Here is a 25,705-nt window from a genome sequence, read left to right on the forward strand (position 1 = left end):
TGTTTTAGGACATGAATTTGATTGAAAATGGAGACAATAGTTACAGATATGGAGAATTAGAGCAGGGCTAATTTTTCCCTATGGAAATCACGAATGGAGGATATACTGATTTTAAAGGATAATTATTTTCCGATTGAGAGCACAACAAAGAAACCTGCATCGATGAAAAATGCATAGTGGAATAAGCTAGATAGAAAGAAGATTGCAACAACCCACCAATATTTAGCAAAGAATGTTTATTTCAATGTGTCTGGAGAAAAGACAGCAGAAGGATTATGGAAGAAGCTCCATGATCTATATGAGAAGAACACAACATCAAACAAAGTGTTCTTGATGAAGAAGCTTTATAATCTCAAAATGAAGGAGAGCGCTTCAGTTGCTGAGCACTTGAATGCGTTTAATATTATTACTAATCAGCTTGCCTCTGTTAAAATCATTTTAGATGATGAAATTAGAGCTATTTTTCTAATGTGTTCTATGCCAGAAAGCTGGGAAATTTAATTGTAGCTATGAGCACTTCAACAACTATAGGCACCCTAAAGTTTGATGATGTCACTAGTAGTTTAATGAATGAGGAGCTGCGACACAAGTCAATTGCGGAAAACCAGGGAGGAGAGACTCTAGCTCTAGCTGATCATGGTAGGAGAATGGATCGAGGCCGACAAGGGCGATCAAGATCAAGAGGCTGATCAAAATAAATGAGAGGAAGTATCATCTGCTTTCATTATGGCAAACCCATGAACATGAAGAAAGAATGTCGATTCTGGAAGAAAGGACAAAAGGATCATAGACCGTCTAGTACAAATCACAAGTCATCCAACACAAATGAAGGTGAGACTACTGTTGTAGCCATAGATGGTGATGTGTTGTTTACTGTTTTAGTAGAGGATGCATGTGTATATACATCTAGCAGTGGCTTTGATTGGATCCTTGACTCTGGGGCATCTCACCATGTAACCCCATGCAAGGATAGTTTTGTTTCATATAATCCCGGTGATTATGGTAGAGTGCATTTGGAGAATAATCATTTTTGCAGTATTGTTGGAGTGGGAGATGTCCAGATCAAGATGAAATATTGACAAGATATATTGTTGAAATAGGTTAGGCATGTACCAGAAATACGCATGAGTTTAATCTCTATGGGACGACTAGATGATGAAGGCTATTCGACAAGCTTTGGAAAAGGAGGTTAGAAAATTAGCTAAGGTGCATTGGTCATGGCCAAAGGACCCAAGACAAGAACATTATACACATTGAAGACACCATCAGGAAAATCAGATTTGGCTACTGTCACAAAAGAAGGAAATTCAGTAGATCTGTGGCATAATCGTTTGGGTCACATGAGCGAGAAGGATTTAAAAATCCTTGTTGATAAAAATTTATTGGCAAGTTTGAAATCCTACAAACTTTCTCACAAGATCTTTGTGAGCATTGTATATATGGTAGCTAAATCGGATACCATTGCAATGAAGGTCTCCCCATTCGCTCCCAAGTCTGCTTCTATAGGACATTCGCATTTGACCCCAGGTCCAAAATAACCTGATCCATTTCATACTCTCCTATCTGCAGGGTTAGTCACATATCTCGTCTCGTCCTTGTTTTATGCCTACCAATCTTTTGTACTACGCACGGCTCACCTAATGTGATTCCAACGCATCTATTGATGAGCTCCTATAACCCTTTCACAACGTTACCATTTCACAGTAACTTCATACAAGTCTCTAGGAAAGTTGTGAGCATAGAGGGGTCCATCTCCTGCTCAGGCTTATCCTCACTTCTTGAGGTGGAGGCCTCAGCGAAGCTCTTCTTAGCCTCCATGAAGGCTTCATGTGCGTGCTCCAAATTGAACTCAGCTTCCTTCACCAAAGATTTGCAGACCCACGCACTATCTTATAGTTGTTTCCCCCTATCATCTCTTGTCACGATTCCACTTCTGAGCGCTATATTTACAATTGGATCCTCTTTGTGCGGCCCAGACCTCATCATCTGTAAGTTCTAAGTTGGTGGAGGTGGTAGAGCCCCTTTGTCAAGTATTCTAGCTATCAGCGTAGGACAGTCTTCCATTTCATGATCAAAAAATGTGCAATACTTGCATGACAGATGCGTTGGATTAGTGAAATTGTCAGCATAGTGTCCTTGTCATTCGCAATTGTAGCAATAAACTATCCTCGACCTCTACCAAGTCCTCCTCCACCTCGGCCTCTTCTGCGCCTCTGAAATCCTATCAGTGCCATCCCTGCGCTCTAGTCAAGGGGCCATGTTTTAGCCTGAACCCTATAGGCAGGAGTTCTATCCATCATGAATTCATAGCTCCTACAAGTACGCTAATCATGTCCTACCGACCTACAAAAGTTACAGAACAGCAGTTGCGGTGCCTATACAAACTTTTGTAACAAGTGACAATTATTCCTGCCATTCTCTCAGGCTACCTGATAGATAGCGCACCATAATGCAGTGCCCACGCTAGGTCCTACTTGAGCTTCTAGCCTTAATGGCATTGATCCTCCTACAATATAATTTGCAAAGACTAGGAAATGGTCTTTGTCATGACCCTGACTCTTGCATTTCAAGAACCATACCTCCTCACTCACCTCTGGTCAAAGCGTACTATCCTACTTCATACTTTGCATCTCAATACATTGATTCTTCAGCTTCGCATGGATCTGTTGAACTCCTAGATTTGGATCTTGCATCAGAGTTTCATGAAGTCTCAAGCAATCTCCAAGGCCACTGCTTGAGTTGTTATATTCTGCTATGACAACGCACTCTTTAAGTGTGGTATTAGAAAAGCTACAAACCACTTGCGATGTTGTCCATTTGTCAAATTCATGTTGGCTTCATGAATTGTACACTTCAACCTATGATCTAGTTCCCAAGGTGTCTCGCTTGGTTGTATCATGATCTCCTTAAATCCCACAATCAACTGTGACTCAGATTTAAGCCTACTTAATTCTCTATTCAGTGTTGCTTGGATGTCTGTTACTCTAGCATTCAGGTTATCATTAGAGTATTTAATATACCAGGTTAGTGCACGACCTTGCATAGCACTAACTAGTGTCACCTTCTTTTTATGATCATCTGTAACACCTTGATTTTCCCATACAGCCCTCAAAATGAACCAGAATTAGTTCAGGTCCTTATTTCCCTAGCCTTTGAACAAAGGAAACTTCACTTTAGTTTCCATAATGAACTACAGTGGAGGTGGAGGTGGTACGAGTGAAGTTGGAGGTGGTGTGGGTAGAGGTGGTATTCGCATGAATCCTTGTCTTCTTAACCGAATAGCACTTCATAGAGAAACCTTCATTATTTCTTCCTCATCACCTCGTGGAGGAGAAATCAATGGACTATACTCCAAACCCTTTTTCCTTCGTTCCTATAAGTTTTTTCACTTTGCATAGTCCCAAACATCAAGGTAGCTTCACAACCCACTTTTCACACAATATCATTTTAATCCAGGTATTCAAATATTTTACATACTTACCTTGCAGTCCTTTCAAAAAGAGCCACTCTGCCTCACTGTAGCTCACTGAGGTATCAACCGCAAATTCAGTGATAAATCCTCCTATGATGCAATTGAGCCAATGATCGATAGTGTAGGCGATCCTATCCTTCGATGCTTCCAACCTTCAGACTAGCTTTGGGGTCCACACAATAGGACCGTCAAGTTTCCACCTTCCTTGGCTATATTCTAGATTCACAATCCACTCGTATAGCTCAATAGGGAAGGAGCAGAAAAATATCTCATGGATCTCTATACATATGTATCTGAGCAACCACTATTCCTTTGTCATTCATGGGCTTTTGTTCTCCTGCATTGCGAATTTGTGGATCTTCCTCTCCAACCAATCTTCAATCTCCTTCTTAGTTGGATTCTACTAACATGAAATCACACATCTCTTATGAAAATTACGGTCTCGGTAACAGAACCATTTGCTGGCTTGAGGGGGCCTGACCCAGGTTCAACATTAATTAGCCAAAAAAATTACTACACTACTAGCCCTTTCGGCATCAGTCCGCAGAGTGCAGATCAAAGTCTCACCTAATGCAGTATGGGGGGATGTTGAACCAAGTTTTCGCACCCTGAGATGGTTGTGATGTCATTTAACTCCCTCTATTCCTGCCTTCACGCAGGTCGCTTCACTCTAGGGCCTGTAATATGAGCCATCTATTTCATCCTTCCGTACCACCACAAAAGGGTATGATCAACCTTTGTGTAGCCCTGACCTATTGCTCAGTTTCTTTCACACTGCTATGGTAGCATGCTGTACAGATTCCCCAATTATTCTAAGTGATTTGCTTGTCTCATCAAATACTTAAAGTTAACACCGCATAAGTAGATATTCGTAATTGCGTTCAATTATTTAATGTAATTGTATTCATTCTTGCATCATATAAGCATAATAAAGGGAATTCATACATAAAATATCCAAATGCATCAATAGAACAAAGACACAGAAATTACAAAATATCTCATTTTATTAATATCTCAAAGTGTTACAACTTTTGTCGGTCCTCCACACGTAACTGCAATGGTCCGCCCACTCAGCTACGAACTTCTACCCTAGGCCTTTGTGCACTGAGCTGAAGAGCCTCTACCTACGCCACAACCCAAGACTTAGACTTCTTGCTCCAAAGCTATGACTGTATTACATCATGTGTCATTCTATCTCCCTCAAAACTACTTAGAGCTTAGCTCTTTTTATACAATCCCATGGTCTGTGGACCATGGGTAGATCTCTTACAGCTGAATTTACTTTACAAAACTAATGGCAGACTACCCTTTTTGACACATAACATCTTCGCACTCCGCTATCACAAAATGCGGAGTCTTCAAGATTATCTTACAAAAATTGACTTAAACATGGGCTTTTAGCCCCAAAACTGCCCTTGGCGGATCTCGCTCCCAACATGATGAAATAAGTTAAAACCCAAAAGAAATGAAATTTTAACATCAAGTTGCATCAACCCTTTTCATTTCAAGGAGATTTTTGCATGTTTTTTGTGCAAAAAAATATATCTTTTACTTCCATTTTTAACAAAATTGAAAATTTACCCCAAAAAAAAAAAATAAACGTTGTTCCAATAATAACACTTTTTGTTTTCAAGCTCTTTTTTCATGTTTCTTGGGTTTTTTTGGCTATATTTCTCATTTTTAGCTTTTAGTTCTCATTAAATTGGTAACCTTGTTTTTGGTGCCCCTTGCCAAAAGAATGCCTTATTGATGGTGTTGGATACCACTAATGATCCAGGATTTTCCCGCTTATGGATGCATCGGAGTTAAGATGAGTTACAATGCTTAAAAAACATAAAAACATAAGCATGAAAAAGGAAGACAAAGAGACACCATCATAAAATATCATGACACAAAGATTTGATTACGGAGTTTGTCCAATTTGGACTACATATCGGGGCCCTGCTAGATAGTGGGTATACCTTCTTTTACTAAGTGGCATGAAAAGAGAGAAGTATAAGAAGATTTCTACATAAACATCCTTATACCTCCAATCTGGAAGATAGTTGGAAAATAGAGAGCCCATCCATTGAAACAAATATCACCACTACCTTCCTAGTGAAAAATAGTTCAAAAATGCCTATCCGAACACCCCATTCGGATAATCAAGCCTTCTGCATCCTTCTCAGAACCTTATGATCTCTGATATAAGGTCCCAACCACCTGCCAAGAGGAGGTGTCACTACTCTTCTCTGCAAACTTGCACTGCTCTCTGCTCTCCACCCTTTCCTTAGCCCCAAATTGTCATATTTATATATTGGTGTGGCTGAATCCTTCATAACTAGACATTTTTAAAAACAAATGACAAGTTTGTTAAGCAGGGTTGTCGTGATACCAAGGATCTCGAGCTTGTATGATACAAGAAAATTGACCTTACAAAAATGGTGAAAACCCCTTTTAATTGTGTGTACATCTCAGTAGAAATACTTATCGGTGGAAAAATGTCGATGTTTTACATCCTCAACATAGAAAAACCCATCGAACAGCAACCCAATAGTTTGTTTCTATTTTAGTCCTTAAATTGTTGGCTATAACAAAGAATCAGTGTTCGTTCAATTGATGGATGGGCTAAGTCTAAACAACAGCACTCTATGCAATCGGCGATACAAGGACCCAACGACTTTATCAAATGCAGTTCATAAAAACTCCGCATCGGAAAATGCATTGTAACTCACAATCAGCAACTTCCATCGATGGACAGACCCGAGTTTGCATAACATGGACCCACCAAGTTTATTGAATACAATTTATAACTATTGAGTCTGGGCAGTCCTATCACAAATCACAATTAGTGATTACAGTCAGACTGCTTCACAACACAAGCCCTTTTATGCGATTGCGATATGTGACATGTATCGCATCACAACAAAGTCCTATCGGGGCCAATCTAAAACCTCTCCCAATCTGCGATCACGATATTAGATATCACATTGCAACAGAGTCCTATCGAAGCCAATTCAGAACCTCTTTTCATCTATGATCGCGATATGTGATATTGCATCGCAACAAAGTCCTGGGGGGGCCGATTTACCTCTTTTTTCTTCCTCCGGCCTATGAAATGTGATTTCACAATCGCAGCCGGGAATGCCAGGGACCGATTTGTCGTTAAGCACTCCTCCTTTTCACTAATAATGGATATGTAGGGCCCAGTGGACCTGCTATGTGGCATGCCCTCATTCATTGAAGCTTTTCCATCTCATCTTCTTCTTTCCACCCAGATAAGTCAAACTCAAACTTTGACTTGCTCTAACTTTGTCATCTTGACTTGGATTTGAGTGTCGTTCATACCGTTGGAATTAGGATGACGATCACTTCAATTTGATGCTAAACCTACCCATATTCTACCACTTTGAGTTTTGAGCCTTTTACCATGCTACTGGTATGTCAGAGAGATCCACCTGGATTATTCCTCCTTGATCCTATTGGATCAATCCTCCTAGATCACCCTGGATTAATCCTCCCCACTAAGAGGAGCTTTTTTTCCTCCAAAAGCATTAATTATTTTTCAATTACTTTGTACTATGTCTGCAACACAAGTGTCCTCACAGGTTATCCTTCCTTGAGCCATAAGAAATGACCCGACACCTGCATCCCTTGCAAACCTGTAGTACAATATCTTGTAAACTACATGTTTAGCTCTATGACCAAAATGAACTAAGCATCCCATAGTTACCAACAGTTTATGACACATAATTTGTGGTCAAGTTTACATAAAAATGGAAAAAATACTCTAACTATCAAGACAAGGCCAAACATCATTTTCACTTCAATAAGAGATGGAAAACACATCATCACTGCAACACATGATTTACACAAACAATAAAAAACACTATTGTTGCTTCAACAAGTGATGGAAACACACCATCACTTTTTCGGTTCAAAAAGAAACACAAAATAAGGCCAAGAATCATTGTTTCTGCAACAAGTGATGGAAAGCACATCATCACTTTTACATTTTAAAATGCAACATACAAAAGAATAAGGCCATGACATTCTACCACACCTAGAAGAACCATGTGTCACTTATCAAAGTGAATGGATCATCTTCCCTGTGGCATGTTCATTGGTCTAACAACTGTTTCAGCTGGTTCATGCTCAGATGCTCTTGTTGTTATGATGCTACTCTAGCTAGAGCCTCCAAAATGTGGATCTCTGATGACCTCCTCTTTTGCAATGACTACAATGAGCCTTCATCTTCCATATCTTATTGATCTTCTTCTTCTTTGTCTATTTTTTAGAGGGACTTCTGGGCCTCAACTTTTTTTTGGTTTTTATTCTCTTCCAATGCTCAACAAATAAATGGTTATGCAATCCACAAAAATTGCACGTCCTTCTATGCCATGATCTCTGTCCATCATTAACAATGTGATTGTAATACAAATGAACATTAAAATATCGAGACCAGTTATACCTTTTCTCTCGGTCTCTGTTATGAGGATGAGAATAAGAGCTTTCCTCAACCCTTTCTCTATTATACATACTACCATAGGTTTATGGTGATGTGTCCCCATCATCCTTTTTCCCCGATGGTCTTAAAAATGGCATGGAAGCTTATAACATCTTTCAGAATTGTCCTTTAGTACACCCCAACCTTACGAATTGAGGTTTTTGCTCAACCTCCAATGCATGAGTTATCGCTTGGCTGTTAACACCAAGTTCTTCTTCCTTATACCTCATCCCAGTAAGGAGTCTCACATTTGTCCATAAAATTGGTATCTCCACATTTCCAATAGAAATTAAACTATGTGCAGATGAAACTGAAGGGATTTCAACATATTTTACCTCCACTATTGAGTTGGAAAGAATTAATGAGGGCTTCCCATCATCTGTCATTGATGCTTCATTGACTGTGATAACGCATTTCCAAGTTTCCATCCTAACATGCCCAAGTTCTAGTCAATAGGGTAATTCTTCTACTTTCATGGGATTGAAAATGCCTTGGCCATTAATTCCCAAGCCTTTTCCTTCATACTCCATTCTCTTCAAAAGCTTGAAGATAATTCATGTGGTATGATTTTCAAAAGCAACAAATTCAGCATCACGAATCATTTTCAACATGGAAGAATTTTCCTCACATGGATAACATTGCAGATTTACCAAGGCTTCCTCATTTTCTTACAACTGTTGTAGTAGCCGATGTTCCTCCTCTTTCTCTTGTTGTAGGAGCCTTTTTAATTTAGTGAGCTCTGCTTGAAGGCTCTGGTCACTGTGCTTCAATTTTATAGGACCTCATCTATGGTTCATAGCGAAAGATGCAATCACTACCTCTCCTCATTCTCTTTTTATAGTAGCTTTCTTAATTCAACATTCTCCTCTTGAAGCATCTGGTTAATTTCCCCATTTGAGGAAGGCGATGATTGAAAAGAACCAAAAGAGGTAGATGATATATCAGTTTCTAATCCTTTAGTCTCCTCCTCTTTGCGACTCTCAGATGCTTCATACATAATATCCACCATTTTGTACATACGTAGGAAAGCCTCATGCATTCCCTTGTTGTGCTCTATGACTGCACACTTAATCATTCACTCACAAATCTATCATTCACACAAAATCTAACAACAATTGTATCGTATATCTCACCCATGAGCCTCAATAATTGACATGTCCCCTTTGAATCCTATAGCTGGTTAGCGCACTCATGCAATTCGCATCACTTAAGCCCTACTCTGATACCATCTTGATCCAGGATTTTTCCTCTTATGGATGCATCAGAGCTAAAATTAGTTACAACGCTTAAAAACCATAAAAACATAAGCATGAAAAATGAAGACAAAGACACACCATCACAAAATATCATGACATAGAGATTTGATTATGGAGTTTGTCAAATTTGGACTATATCTCCAGGCCCTGCTCAATAGTGGGGAGACCTTCTTTTATTAAGTGGCATGAAAAGAAAGAACTACAAGAAGATTTCTACATAACCATCCTTATACCTCTAATATAGAAAATATCTGGCAAATGGAGAGCCCAACTCTAGAAACAAATAGCACCACTGCCTTCTTGGTGAAAAATAGTGCAAAAACGCATATCTGAACACCCCATTCGGATAATCATTCCTTCGACAACCTTCTAGGAACCTTCTGATATCTGAGATAAGGTCCTGACCACCTCCTTCGAGCAGGTGCCACTACTCTAGTCTGCAAACTTGCGCTTGTCTCTACTCTGACCCCTTTCTTCAGAGCCAAATAGTCATATTTATATGTTGGTGTGACCAAATCCTTCATAATTGGGCAATTTTAAAAAAAATTGACAAGTTTATCAAGTGGAGTTGTCATGGGACCAAGGATCTCCGGCCTGTATGATACAAGGCAATCGATGTTACAAAAATGGTGAAAACCCATTTTAACCGTAATTACATCTCGGTAGCAACTCTCGGTGTTTTACATCCTCAACATAGAAAAACCCACTGGAGAGCAGTCCAACCACCTATTTATGTTTTAGGCCTCAAACTGGCGGATCTAGCAAAGAATTGGTGTTCGCTCAATCGGTGGCCAGGCAAAGTCTAAACAACAGTACTCTATGCAATTGGCGATATAAGTACCCAACGAATCTATCAAAGGTAGTTCATAAAAATCCTCGCATCGAGGAGTCTGTCACAACTCGAAATCAGTGGCTTCCATTGGTGGACATACCCAAGTCGCCATAACATGGACCCGTTGGGTTTATTGAATATAGTTTATAAATATCACGTCTTGGTATTCTTGTCGCAAATCGAAATCGACGATTACAGCCAGACTGCTTCACAAATACAAACCCTTTAATGCGATTTCGATATGTGATATGTATTTCATCACAATGAAGCCTTGTCAGGGCCAATCCAAAACCTTTCATGATCTGCCATTGTGATATGTGATATCGCATCAAGAAAAAGTCATACTGGGGCCGATTTACCTTTCTGTTCTTCCTTCAACCTATGACATGTGATATCACAATTGCAGCCAGGAATGCCAGGGACTAATTCCTCCTCAAGCGCTCCTCATTTTTGTCAATAAGCAATATGTGGGGCCCAATGGACCTAACATGTGGCGCACCGTCATTTGTTCAAGCTTTTCCATGCCATCTTCTTCTTACCACTTAGACAAGTCAAACTCAAACTTTTACTTGCTCTAACTCAGTCATCTCGACACAGATTTAAGAGTCATTCACACCGTTGGACTTAGGATGACAAGCACTTCGATCTGATGGTAAGGCTATCCAAATTTTTCCACTTTGAGTTTTGATCCTTTTACAATGCCACTAGTACTCCAAATAGATCCACCTGGATCAATCCTCCTGGATCCTCCTGGGTCCTCTTGAATCAATCCTCCCCACTAATATCCACTAGATAGAAAGGTGATTGCAACAACCCACCAATATTTAGAAAATAATGTTTATTTCAATGTGTCTGGAGAAAAGACAGCAGAAGGATTATGGAAGAAGCTCCATGATCTATATGAGAAGAACACAACATCAAACAAAGTGTTCTTGATGAAGAAGCTTTATAATCTCAAAATGAAGGAGAGCGCTTCAGTTGCTGAGCACTTGAATGCATTTAATATTATTACTAATCAGCTTGCCTCTGTTAAAATCATTTGAGATGATGAAATTAGAGCTATTTTTCTAATGTGTTCTATGCCAGAAAGCTGGGAAAATTTAATTGTAGCTATGAGCACTTCAACAACTATAGGCACCCTGAAGTTTGATGATGTCACTAGTAGTTTAATGAATGAGGAGCTGCGACACAAGTCAATTGCGGAAAACCATGGAGGAGAGACTCCAGCTCTAGCTGATCATGGTAGGAGAATGGATCAAGGCCAGAAAGGGCGATCAAGATCAAGAGGCTGATCAAAATCAATGAGAGGAAGGATCATTTGCTTTCATTATGGCAAACCCATGCACATGAAGAAAGAATGTCGATTCTGGAAGAAAGGATAAAAGGATCAGAGACCGTCTAGTACAAATCACAAGTCATCCAACACAAATGAAAGTGAGACTACTGTTGTAGCCATAGATGGTGATGTGTTGTTTGCTATTTTAGTATAGGATGCATGTGTATATACATCTAGCAGTGGCTTTGATTGGATCCTTGACTCTAGGGCATCTCACCATGTAACCCCATGCAAGGATAGTTTTGTTTCATATAATCTCGGTGATTATGGTACAGTGCATTTGGAGAATAATCATTTTTGCAGTATTGTTGGAGTGGGAGATGTCCATATCAAGATGAAAGATTGACAAGATATATTGTTGAAACAGGTCAGGCATGTACCAGAAATACGCATGAGTTTAATCTCTATGGGACAACTAGATGATGAAGGCTATTCGACAAGCTTTAGAAGAGGAGGTTAGAAAATTAGCTAAGGTGCATTGGTCGTGGCCAAAGGACCCAAGACAAGAACATTATACACATTGAAGACACTATCAGGAAAATCAGATTTGGCTACTGTCACAAAAGAAGGAAATTCAGTAGATCTGTGGCATAATCGTTTGGGTCACATGAGCGAGAAGGATTTAAAAATCCTTGTTGATAAAAATTTATTGGAAAGTTTGAAATCCTTGTGAGCATTGTATATATGGTAGCTGAATCGGAGACCATTGCAATGAAGGTCTCCCCATTCGCTCCCAAGTCTACTTCTATAGGTCATTCGCATTTGACCCCAGGTCCAAAATAACCTCATCCATTTCATACTCTCCTATCTGCAGGGTTAGTCTCATATCTCGTCTCGTCCTTGTTTTATGCTTGCCAATATTTCGTACTACGCACGGCTCACCTGATGTGATTCCAACGCATCTATTGATGAGCTCCAATAACCCTTTCACAACCTTACTATTTCACAGTAACTTCATACAAGTCTCTAGGAAAGTTTTCAGCATAGAGGGGTCCATCTCCTGCTCAGGCTTATCCTCACTTCCTGAGGTGGAGGCCTCAGCGAAGCTCTTCTTAGCCTCCATGAAGGCTTCATGTGCGCGCTCCAAATTGAACTCAGCTTCCTTCACCAAAGCTTTGCAGACCCACGCACTATCTTATAGTTATTTCCACTTATCATCTCTTGTCATGATTCCACTTCTGAGTGCTATATTTACATTTGGATCCTCTTTGTGCGGCTCATACCTCATCATCTGCAATTTCTAATTTGGTGGAGGTGGTAGAGCCCCTTTGTCAAGTATTCTAGCTATCAGCGTAGGACAGTCTTCCGTTTCATGATCAAACAATGTGAAATACTTCCACGACAGATGCGTTGGATTAGTGAAATTGTCAGCATAGTGTCCTTATCATTTGCAATTGTAGCAATAAACTATCCTCGACCTCTACCAAGTCCTCCTACACCTCGGCCTCTTCTGCGCCTCTGAAATCCTGTCAATGCCATCCCTACGCTCTAGTCAAGGGGCCATGTTTTAGCCTGAACCCTATAGGCAGGAGTTATATCCATCATGAATTCATAGCTCCTACAAGTACATTAATCACGTCCTACCGACCTACAAAAGTTACAGAACATCTGTTGTGGTGCCTATACAAACTTTTGTAACAAGTGACAATTATTCGTGCCATGTTCTCATGCTACCTGATAGATAGCGCACCATAATGCAGTGCCCACGCTAGGTCCTACTTGAGCTTCTAGCCTTAATGGCATTGATCCTCCTACAATATAATTTACAAAGACTGGGAAATGGTCTTTGTCATGACCCTGACTCTTGCATTTCAAGAACCATACCTACTCACTCACCTCTGGTCAAAGCATACTATCCTACTTCATACCTTGCATCTCAATACATTGATTCTTCAGCTTCGCATGGATCTGTTGAACTCCTAGATTTGGATCTTGCATCAGAGTTTCATGAAGTCTCAAGCAATCTCCAAGGCCACTGCTTGAGTTGTTATATTCTGCTATGGCAACGCACTCTTTAAGTGTGGTAGTAGAAAAGCTACAAACCACTTGCGATGTTGTCCATTTTTCAAATTCATGTTGGCTTCATCAATTGTACACTTCAACCTGTGATCTAGTTCCCAAGGTGTCTCGCTTGGTTGTATCATGATCTCCTTAAATCCCACAATCAACTATGACTCAGATTTAAGCCTACTTAATTCTCTATTCAGTGTTGCTTGGATGTCTGTTACTCTAGCATTCAGGTTATCATTAGAGTATTTAATATACCAGGTTAGTGCATGACCTTGCATAGCACTAACTAGTGTCACCTTCTTTTTATGATCATCTGTGACACCTTGATTTTCCCATACAGCCCTCAAAATGAACCATAATTAGTCCAGGTCCTTATTTCCCTAGCCTTTGAACAAAGGAAACTTCACTTTAGTTTCCATAATGAACTGCAGTGGAGGTGGAGGTGGTACGGGTGAAGTTGGAGGTGGTGTGGGTAGAGGTGGTATTCGCGTGAATCCTTGTCTTCTTAACTGAATAGCACTTCATAGAGAAACCTTCATTATTTCTTCCTCATCACCTCGTGGAGGAGAAATCAATGGACTATACTCCAAACCCTCTTTCCTTCGTTCCTATAAGTATTTTCACTTTGCATAGTCCCAAACATCAAGGTAGCTGCACAACCCACTTTTCACACAATAGCATTTTAATCCAAGTATTCAAATATTTTACATACTTACCTTGCAGTCCTTTCAAAAAGAGCCACTCTGCCTCACTGTAGCTCACTGAGGTATCAACCGCAAATTCAGTGACAAATCCTACTATGATGCGATTGGGCCAATGATCGGTAGTGTAGACGATCCTATCCTTCGATGCTTCCAACCTTCAGACTAGCTTTGGGGTCCACACAATAGGATCGTCAAGTTTCCACCTTCCTTGGCTATATTCTAGATTCACAAGCCACTCGTATAGTTCAATAGGGAAGGAGCAGAAAAATATCTCATGGATCTCTGTACATAGGTATCTGAGCAACCACTATTCCTTTGTCATTCATGGGTTTTTGTTCTCCTGCATTGCGAATTTGTGGATCTTCCTCTCCAACCAATCTTCAATCTCCTTCTTAGTTGGATTCTAGTAACATGACATCACACATCTCTTATGCAAATTACGGTCTCGGTAACAGAACCATTTGCTGGCTTGAGGGGGCCTGACCCAGGTTCAACATTAATTAGCCAAACAAATTCCTACACTACTAGCCCTTTTGGCATCAGTCCGCAGAGTGCAGATCAAAGTCTCACCTAATGCAGTATGGGGGGATGTTGAACCAATTTTTCACACCCTAAGATGGTTGTGATGTCATTTAACTCCCTCTATTCCTGCCTTCGCGCAGGTCGCTTCACTCTAGGGCCTGTAATATGAGCCATCTATTTCATCCTTCCGTACCACCACAAAAGGATATGATCAACCTTTGTGTAGCCCTGACCTATTGCTCAGTTTCTTTCACACTGCTATGGTAGCATGTTGTACAGGTTCCCCAATTATTCTAAGTGATTTGCTTGTCTCATCAAATACTTAAAGTTAACACCGCATAAGTAGATATTCGTAATTGTGTTGAATTATTTAATGTAATTGTATTCCTTCATGCATCATATAAGCATAATAAAGGGAATTCATACATAAAATATCCAAATGCATCAATAGAACAAAGACACAGAAATTACAGAATATCTCATTTTATTAATATCTCAAAGTGTTACAACTTTTGTCCGTCCTGCACACATAACTGCAATGGTCCGCCCACTCAGCTACGAACTTCTACCCTAGGCCTCTGTGCACTGAGCTGAAGAGCCTCTACCTATGCTACAACCCAAGACTTAGACTTCTTGCTCCAAAGTTATGACTGTATTACATCATGTGTCATTCTATCTCCCTCAAAACTACTTAGAGCTTAGCTCTTTTTATACAATCCCATGGTCTGTGGACCATGGGTAGATCTCTTACATCTGAATTTACTTTACAAAACTAATGGTAGACTACCCTTTTTGACACATAACATCTTCGCACTCCGTTATCACAAAATGCGGAGTCTTTAGGATTATCTTACAAAAATTGACTTAAACATGGGCTTTTAGCCCCAAAACTGCGCTTCGCGGATCTCGCTCCCAACATGATGAAATAAGTTAAAACCCAAAAGAAATGAAATTTTAACATCAAGTTGCATCAACACTTTTCATTTCAAGGAGATTTTTGCATGTTTTTTGTGCAAAAAAATATATCTTTTACTTCCATTTTTAACAAAATTGAAAATTTACCCCAAAAAAAAAATAAACGTTGTTCCAATAATAACACTTTTTGTTTTCAAGCTCTTTTTTCATGTTTCTTGGGTTTTTTTCGCTAGAGTTCTCATTTTTAGCTTTTAGTTCTCATTAAATTGGTAACCTTGTTTTTGGTGCCCCTCGCCAAAAGAATGCCTTCTTGATGGTGTTGGATACCACTAATGATCTAGGATTTTCCCGCTTATGGATGCATCGGAGTTAAGATGAGTTACAATGCTTAAAAACCATAAAAACATAAGCATGGAAAAGGAAGACAAAGAGACACCATCATAAAAGATCATGACACAGAGATTTGATTACGGAGTTTGTCCAATTTGGACTACATATCGGGGCCCTACTAAATAGTGGGTACACCTTCTTTTACTAAGTGGCATGAAAAGAGAGAAGTACAAGAAGATTTCTACATAAACATCCTTATACCTCCAATCTGGAAGATAGTTGGAAAATAGAGAGCCCATCCATTGAAACAAATATCACCACTACCTTCCTGGTGAAAAATAGTTCAAAAATGCCTATCCGAACACCCCATTCGGATAATCAAGCCTTCTGCATCCTTCTCAGAACCTTATGATCTCTGATATAAGGTCCCGACCACCTGCCAAGAGGAGGTGCCACTACTTTTCTCTACAAACTTGCACTGCTCTCTGCTCTCCACCCTTTCCTTAGCCCCAAATAGTCATATTTATATGTTCGTGTGGTTGAATCCTTCATAACTAGACATTTTTAAAAACAAATGACAAGTTTGTTAAGCAGGGTTATCGTGATACCAAGGATCTCGAGCTTGTATGATACAAGAAAATTGACCTTACAAAAATGGTGAAAACCCCTTTTAATTTTGCGTACATCTCAGCAGAAATACTTATCGGTGGAAAAATGTCGATGTTTTACATCCTCAACATAGAAAAACCGATCGAAAAGCAATCCAATAGTCTGTTTCTATTTTAGTCCTTAAATTGTTGGCTATAACAAAGAATCAGTGTTCGTTCAATCGATGGATGGGCTAAGTCTAAACAACATCACTCTATGCAATCGGCGATACAAGGACCCGACGACTCTATCAAATGCAGTTCATAAAAACTCTGCATCGGGAAATGCATTATAACTCACAATCAGCAACTTCCATTGATGGACAGACCCAAGTTTGCATAACACGGACCCACCAAGTTTATTGAATACAATTTATAACTATTGAGTCTGGGCAGTCCTATCACAAATCACAATTAGCAATTACAGTCGGACTGCTTCACAACACAAGCCCTTTTATGCGATTGCGATATGTGACATGTATCGCATCACAACAAAGTCCTATCGGGGCCAATCTAAAACCTCTCCCAATCTGCGATCACGATATTAGATATCACATTGCAACAGAGTCCTATCGAAGCCAATTCATAACTTCTTTTCATCTATGATCGCGAGATGTGATATTGCATCGCAACAAAGTCCTGCGGGGGCCGATTTACCTCTTTTTTCTTCCTCCAGCCTATGAAATGTGATTTCACAATCGCAGTCGGGAATGCCAGGGACCGATTTGTCCTTAAGCACTCCTCCTTTTCAGTAATAAGGGATATGTAGGGCCCAGTGGACCTGCTATGTGGCTCCTAGGCTCATAAACCATCTTAACGCATTCCCTTTCAGTGTTGCTAGAAATAGTTTTAGTTTCTTATTAGCACTCACATAATCATAACTCCTACATAGTATGTCGAATTCGAAGAGGAATTCATCCGGGTCTTCAGAGGATAACCCATGAAAGTTGGGTAATTCTGAGAGTGTAATGTTTTTCATGGGGGTTGTTCCTCTCGGGAGCTCTCCAATAGGGAATTCCAGAGTAGAGAGCGAATTTCCCCTCTTCCTTCTGTTCTGTTATCCTCCATTGGTCTTTTTCCTGAATCACTTGCTTTATCTTCTGTGTCTTCTGTTTCTTCACGTTCTTCTACCAGTTCCTCGGTGTATTCTGGTACTTCCAGCTTCCTTTCAGGTCCTATTACTTCCTCCGTCTGTCGGTCTGTTTGTGAGGAATACTGGATCTGAGGTCTCCGGGAACTTGTCCTTTGTGATGTTTCAGCCTTTGAGATGATTTCGTCAATATAAGTTTTTATTCCTCCTTTGCCGCCTGTGAAATTAGGTTTCTTGCGTCCTCTCATGCATCTGTTATTCTCAAAAAGAAATCATTAATGCTTTTAGAAATCTCTAGTTGCCTTCCTCGGCAACGGCGCCAAAATGTTGGCTAGTTGAGTTGTTTATTGATTAAACAATCAAGTACCACATTAATTGTCAACCTGGGAAAGTCTTTTTATTCCAAAGCCTACCGTGTACTGTATGTACTTAATTCTAAAAGCATTAAAAAGCTGTAGTATACGTGATCCTTACGCTAAGTTATCACAGTACTGATAAAATGAAAGTAATTAAATAAGATTACAAATCTGAAAAGCAAAGTGATGGATGCTCTGTTGGTAGAGGATCAGGACCCTATCCTCCAGGTGAGGATGTTCAGCACCTGCCCCTGTAACCAGATTGCTAACACACACTGCACTCTAATTCACCTGGTGAAATATGCTTGCACAACTTCAAGCAATTAATGAAACAGGGTACTAGCAAAACGGAAATACCAGAGGTAATGCTACAGAATCCAAACAGAGTACCAGCAGAAAGAAACTATCACACACTTACACACTTGATAGAAAAGTAAATGGGCGAATCTTGTGAGGAAGGTGGGCCCAGTCCCTCTCACAATATTCCCCAGAACACAAAGGCTAGATTAAGTGCTCAGAACAATCTTCTATTCATCTGCCAAAAGATTCAGGTACAATAAAGTTCAGACTTGCTGATGTCTCTCAAAATCTCCCTTACAGATCACACATTTTTCCTTCTAATGTAGATGTCTCCTCTTTATAGAGGAGACATCTATTACAATAGATTATTACAGTTCATTCAGTTAACCCATTCTATCAAAAATAAGAATTACAGAACGTTGTTACAACAGTATAATAATATATTCTTTCTTAGGTTCTGGCTGTTACACAGCTGATAACCGACTTCGACCGTCTTCTTGGGATCCTCGCATTCCTTTATCGTTTCCCCATGTTGTTCCTGATTTAGGCAATGGTAACTTTGTTCTACCCGCTTTAGACAGCTGCATGATCATGCCGCGTCAGCGTTCTTCAGATAGTTGCCGTTTGTTATTCCCAGCTGTTGCAAAATAGCTTGCTTTAGATGGTTGTTGTTGCTGACTGTAGCAACTGCGTAGTTTCTACTTCTGGTGTTGCAGCAACTGCGTAGTTGTTGTTTCTGGTGTTGCGGCAACTGCGCAGTTGTTGTTTCTGGTGTTACAACAACTATAAATTTTAATTCCTGCAGGCTTAAGACAATTACTTGGCAACTTAGTCAGCTTTTCAAAGATAAATATAAAGATACTCACGAATATGCAATGAACAATTAAACATATAGATATGCGTAAAGTTACTTCGTACCTTGGGGTGATTAATTCATTATGTAATCAAAGCTTACAACTTATGACTGAAAAGGATAATATTATGGCAAAAATATAAGGTCAAAATTGGTCAATTCTGAGTCCTAACAACCACAAGTGTCCTAATAGGTCATCCTTCCTTCTCAATCGCCTTTGTCCTTCAGAGCCATAAGCGATGAGATGAAACCTCCATCCCCTGCAAACCTGTAGTACAATATTTTGAAAACTACAACTTTAGCTCTATAACCAAAATGAGTTAAGAATTCCATACTTGCCATGAGTTTATAACACATACTCTGTCGTCAAGTTTACATAAAAATGGAAACAATACTCCACCTATCAAGACAAGGAAAAACATCATTGTTGCTTCAACAAGTGGTGGAAAACACATCACCAGTGCAACACATGATTTAAACAAACAAGGCCAAACACTATTGTTGCTTTAAAAAGTGATAGAAACACATCATCACTTTCAATGTTCAAAAAGCAACACAGAATAAGTCCAAGCATCATTTTTGCTGCAACAAGTGATGAAAAACACATCATCATTTTTACAATTTCAAATGCAAGATAGAAGAAATAAGGCTATGACATTCTACGACACCTAGAAGAACCATATCTCACATATCAAAGTGAATGAATCATCTTCCCTATGGAGCGTTCACTATTCGAACAACTATTTCACCTGGTTCATGCTAGAATGCTCTTGTCCTTGCGACGCTTCTCTGGATGAAGCCTCAAACATGTGGCTCTTTGATGATCACCTCTGCCACAATGACTACAATGAGCCTTGGCCTTCTAGATCTGGTTGATATTCTTCTTCTTTGCTTGTTGTGTACAGAGTCTTCTATGCCTCACCATTTTTTGTGATGTCATTCCCTTCCAGCACTTAGCAAACAAATGGTTATGCAATCCATAAAAATTTCAAGTCCTTTTATTCCATGATCTACATCTATTATTAACAATGTGATTGAAATCAAAATGAACATTAAAATACCAAGACTAGTTATAGCTTTTATGTCCATCTCTGGTATGATCATGGGATTAAGAGCTTATATCTTTTGTTCATACTGCCATAGGTTGATGGTGATGTGTCCCGATCATCCTCTTTCCTTGACAGTCTTAACAATGTTGTGGAAGCTTCTGACATCTTTGAGAATTCTCCTTTAGTGCACCCCAACCTTGTGTGGTTACACATGATCATTCTTGTTGAAATCGAGGTCTTTTCTCAACCTCAAATGGGCGAGTTATCCCATCGCTCTTAACACGAAGTTGTTTTTCCTTATACCTCTTCTTGGTAAGGAGTCTCACATTTGTCCCTGAAATTGGTATCTCCACATTTCCAACAGAAATTAAACTATGTGAACATGAAACTGAATGGATTTCGACATCTTTTACCTCCCTTGTCGAGTTGGAAAGAACTGATGAGGCATTCTCATCATCTATCATTGATGGTTTGCTGGTTGTAATAGTGCATTTCTCAACTTCTCTCCTTACATACCCAAGTCCTGTTTGACACGGTAATTCTTCTACTTTGATGGGATTGGTAATGCCTTGGCAATTAATGCCTAAGCATTTTCTTTCATATCCCATTCTCTTCAATGAGTTAGAGCCAATTCCTATGATATGATTCTCAAAATCAGCAAATTCAGCATCATGAATCATTTTCTACATGGAAGAATTTACCTCACATGTATAACACTGCAACTTTTCCAAGGCTTCTTCCTTTTCTTGCAACTATTGCAACAACTGTTGTTCCTCCTCTTTATCTTGCTATAGGAGCCTTTTTAATTCAGAAATCACTACTTGAAGAATCTGGACATTGTTCTTCAATTCTTCTAGGGTCTCATCAATGGTTCCTAGCTAAAGCTACAATCACTGCCTCTCCTCATTCTCTTTTTGCGGGAGCTTTCTTAATTCATCGTTCTTCTCTTGAAGCCTCTAGTTAATTTTCCCATTCGAGGAAGGAGACAATTGAAATTGAACAGAAGAGGTAGATGATATATCACTCTCTATTCCTTGAGTCTCTTCCTATTTGTGCCTCTCGGATGTTGCATACATAATATCCACCATGTTGGACATACATACGAAAGCCTCACACATTCCTTTGTTGCACTCCATGACTACAAACTTAAACATTCACACACAACTTTATCATTCATGCACACTCTAATAGAAATCATATCATATCTCTTCCCCATGAGCCTCAATACTCACCATGTCTCCTTTTTTTCCTAAGATACTTGTCCTCTGAAGTCTATCTCTGGTTAGTGCACTCATGCAATTCACATCACTTAAGCCCTGATCTGATACTATCTTGATCCATGATTTTTCTTCTTACGAATGCATTAGAGTTAACATGAGTTATAGCTCTAAAAAACCATAAAAACATAAGCATGGAAAATGAAGACAAAGAGGTCACACCATCATAAAATATCATCACACGGAGATTTTATTATGGAGTTCGTCCAATTTGGACTACATCTCCGAGCCCTACTCAATAGTGGGGAGGCATTCTTTTAATAAGTAGCATGAAAAGAGAGAAGTACAATAAGATTTCTACATAACCATCCTTATACCTCCAATATGGAAGAGAGCTAGGAAATGGAAAGCCCATATCTATAAACAGATAACACCACTGCCTTCGTGGTGAAAAACAATACAAAAAAGCCTATCTGAACACCCCATTAGAATAATCAGGCCTTCTGCAACCTTCTCAAGACCTTTTTATCTCTGAGATAAGGTCCCGACCACCTGCCAAGAGCAGGTGCTTTTTCTCTTCTCTGAAAACCTATGTTGCTCCCTTCTCTTCCCCCTTCCTTCAGACCCAAATAGTTATATTTATATGCTAGTGCCATTGAATCCTTGATAATCGGGCAGTTTTAAAAACAAATGGGAATTTTATCAAGCAGGGTTGTTATGAGACCAAGGATCTCAAGCCTGTACAATACAAGAAAACCAACCTTACAAACATGGTGAAAACCCCTTTAACCGTGCATACATCTTGGTGGCAATACTTATCGGTGGAAAACTCTCAGTGTTTTACATCTTCAACATAGAAACCCCCATCGGAGAGAAGTCAAACAACCTATTTCTATTTTAGGCCTCAAACGAGTGGCTCTAACAAAGAATCAGAGTTTTTTCAATTGGAGGACCGACCAAATCTAAAAAACAACACTCTGCACAATCAGTGATACATAGACCAACCAGCTTTATCAAATGTAGTTCATAAAATTCCTACATCCTATAGTCCATTGCAACTCACAATCGGGGGCTTGCGTAAGTAGAAAATATTGAATACAGTTTTAAAATATAGCATCTGGGAAGTCCTTTCAAAAATTTCAATCGGCGATTACAACCGGATCGCTTCGCAAACACAAACCCTTTTATGAAATTTTGATATACCATATGTATCACATAGCAACGAAGTCCTGTTGGGGCTGATCCAAGACCTCGCCTAATTTTTTATCACGATATGTTATAACACATCGCAACAGATTCTTGTCGGGGCTGATTAAGAACATCCTCATATCTACGATTGTGCTATGTGATATCACATCGCAACAAAGTCCTATCGAGGCCGATTTACCTTTTTGTTCTTCCTCCATCCTGCGATATGTGATATCACAATTGCAGCCAGGAACACCAGGGGTGGATTCTTCCTTAAGAACTCCTCGTTTTCACTGATAAGAGATATAAAGGGCCCAATGGACGTGCCCCTTGGTGCACCCTCATTCACTGAAGCTTTTCCATGTCATATTCTTCTTGCCACCTGGAGAAGTCAAACTCAAACTTTGACTTGCTATAACTTTGTCATATGGAATTAGATTTGAGTTCCGTTCACACCATTGGAATTAGGATGACGAGCACTTTGATATGATGCTAACACTACCTAAATTCGACAACTTTGAGTTTTGAGCCTTTTACCATGCCACTGGTACTTTAGAGAGATTCACCTGGATCCTCCTAGATCAACCAACATACAGGGGGTCTCCCCCCTATGAAGTCTCAATTATACCTCACACCATTTGCAGTAGGATCCCCATCTAAAGTGCTGATCTGACCACCATAATTGTAAGGTTCGTCTTGTTTCATTGAAAAACATAAGAGATTATATACATAACCCTTGAACAAGCAAGTAAGTTGACATTGTGAAACACTGATTGAAATGTGTAAATGAGATTTTTAGGGGGGGGGGGGTGGGGGGAGGCGAAAGTGAGCCCCTATAAGGAAGTAATAGTACTAACCTAAGAGAGACACATGGGCAAAGAAAGAGTTGTTAATTGTCTAATAAAATAGTTCAATTAGACACAATGATCATTAAACTTAATACAAAACACCTTCAACAAGCTAAGCACCAAGGCCACCAAAATAGTTCAATTTCCTTTGTACATATGAACAAAACATATATGTCAAACATCTAAATAATAGTCCTAAGACATTCACAATACATGAATGAAAATGTGTTTCCTCATTGAGCTTCAATTATATGGTTAAATATCGAAGTACACAGTTACAATGATGGGGAATTACTTCCCGTAGTGGAATATTAATTCCCTTTGTGCTTCTCCAAAAGAATAGTTTTAGGTCCTATGCAAAGCAGAGAATCCAAGAGTAGATCTCCAAACATTAAGCCTCGAAAAGGACGTTGCTTGGGTTATGAGGTTACTTTTATAAAAATAGGGATGACCTTACAGTTCCCCTTGACACTTGGCTTACCCTCATGACTTTGGAACTTCTAATATGTCCTTTGGACCTCTAAACAAATCTTGAACTTATAAATGACGTTTGGACTTCTCTACGTGACTTTTCGAATTCTTCATGTGAATTTTGTCGATATATTCCTATGTGAACCTTTATATTCCACATATGACTCTTGGAATTCCACACATTAACTTTTTTAATTTTCTTGAAAATGCATCATTACATTCCACATGATGATGGGGCATGACACATGGACACACAATAACCATTATGACAACACTTGTACAAGTTACAACTTGACAATGATGACATGGACTTCACGATGATGTGGCAATGCCAAGATGTCTTTATTGCTACTCCATCTCCATGAAAGATCCATTTTTTTGCTTATATTCACCTGCCAAATGGTCTTTGACCAATATTGGAATCCTCTAAGTCATCATGCAATGTCTTCTTTATATTTTGGTCCATAACCTACTCCATGTCCCCATGATAACTCTCTTTAGTGCTTTTTCTCCGCAAGTATTTATTTATGATTTCTCCTTGCTATTTTCTTTAATCATTCTTAAAATATATATTCTATCCATACCTATCTCATGGATTGATTGACGTATGATAGGCCCATGAGAGGGTTAAAAAAATAAGGCTTGATTAGGAGGGCACAATCAAACACATTAGTGGATTAGGAAAGCACCACTATTCATTTTGATTGAGATAAATTCAATGAAAGGGAAAGGCTCATAATATGCCTTCAAGGTGTACTTGTTTTCTCAAGCAAGAGAGAGAGGGAACATAATGATGTAGGGTGCAAGTTTGAAGAACGAAGGAGAATCATTCATTGGTTCAATGTGTGCTTGTGCACTCAAGGGACAAAGGAGGGTGCAAGTGTTCAAACAAAATGAGTGAAGGGATCAGGCTTCAAGCCTTCACATTGTGCTTGTGCACTCAAGAGTAACTAAGAGGGCACATTTCATTGAGTCGAAGGAGTGCGCTCAAATGAAGGCTTCAGACATTGTGACTATGCCATGTGCCCTAAGGGAAGATGGAAGGATGAAATCTTTCTCCTTCAATAATGTGCCATGCCCCTCAAGGGAACAATGAAGGCTTCATTCTTCATGAGCACACCATGTGCCTTTTTTTAAGAGACAAGGGATCCTTGTTTTTCCGAAGTGTGCTTTGTTGTTCCGAAGTGCACTTTGTTGTTCTGAAATGCAATTTTGAAAGGAGAGAAGTTCCTTATTCTTTGAAAATGAACCTTTTTTTTCCGAAATGTGCTTCATTGTTCTGAAGTGTGCTTCATTTTTCTGAAGTGCTCTCAGGCTCGGGAGGGTGCAATATTCTCCAACAATGGCTCCTTGTTCATGTGGAATGCACTTTTCATTAAGGGAGGAAATAAAAATTTGGGTCACTCATCCTAGGAAGTAATAATGCACTGTGAGAAGGAGAAAATCTTAGAAAATACTTAGTGCACAAGTATGGGGAAAATATACCTCAATGAGGTGAATAGGCGATGCTCATCACTTGGTGAAGGATTGAAGCTTTCATAACTTGCACTAGGTAGTAGGGAAAGATGAGGACGACACTTGAAAAATGTGAATGACCTTGAAAGAGACACATGACAAAGAGAAGATAACATGAAAAGTACACTTATTAAAGTGGAAGAAAGCAAAAGTGATAGCTTTAAACATGAAAGTGATGCTTGTGAAGGTAAAGGTGCACAAAAGCGATAGCTAGGAAAACTCACCAAACTAAAAGTGCAATTTCAATCAAAGCGATGGATATTTTCAATGTGGGTGTATACTAACTATTGACATGAGTTGATCATTGC

This window comes from Pinus tabuliformis, chromosome 3_2, assembly GCF_031772625.1.
Source record: "Pinus tabuliformis cultivar Carrire ecotype Pingquan chromosome 3_2, CPIR1, whole genome shotgun sequence".
NCBI lineage: Eukaryota > Viridiplantae > Streptophyta > Pinopsida > Pinales > Pinaceae > Pinus > Pinus tabuliformis.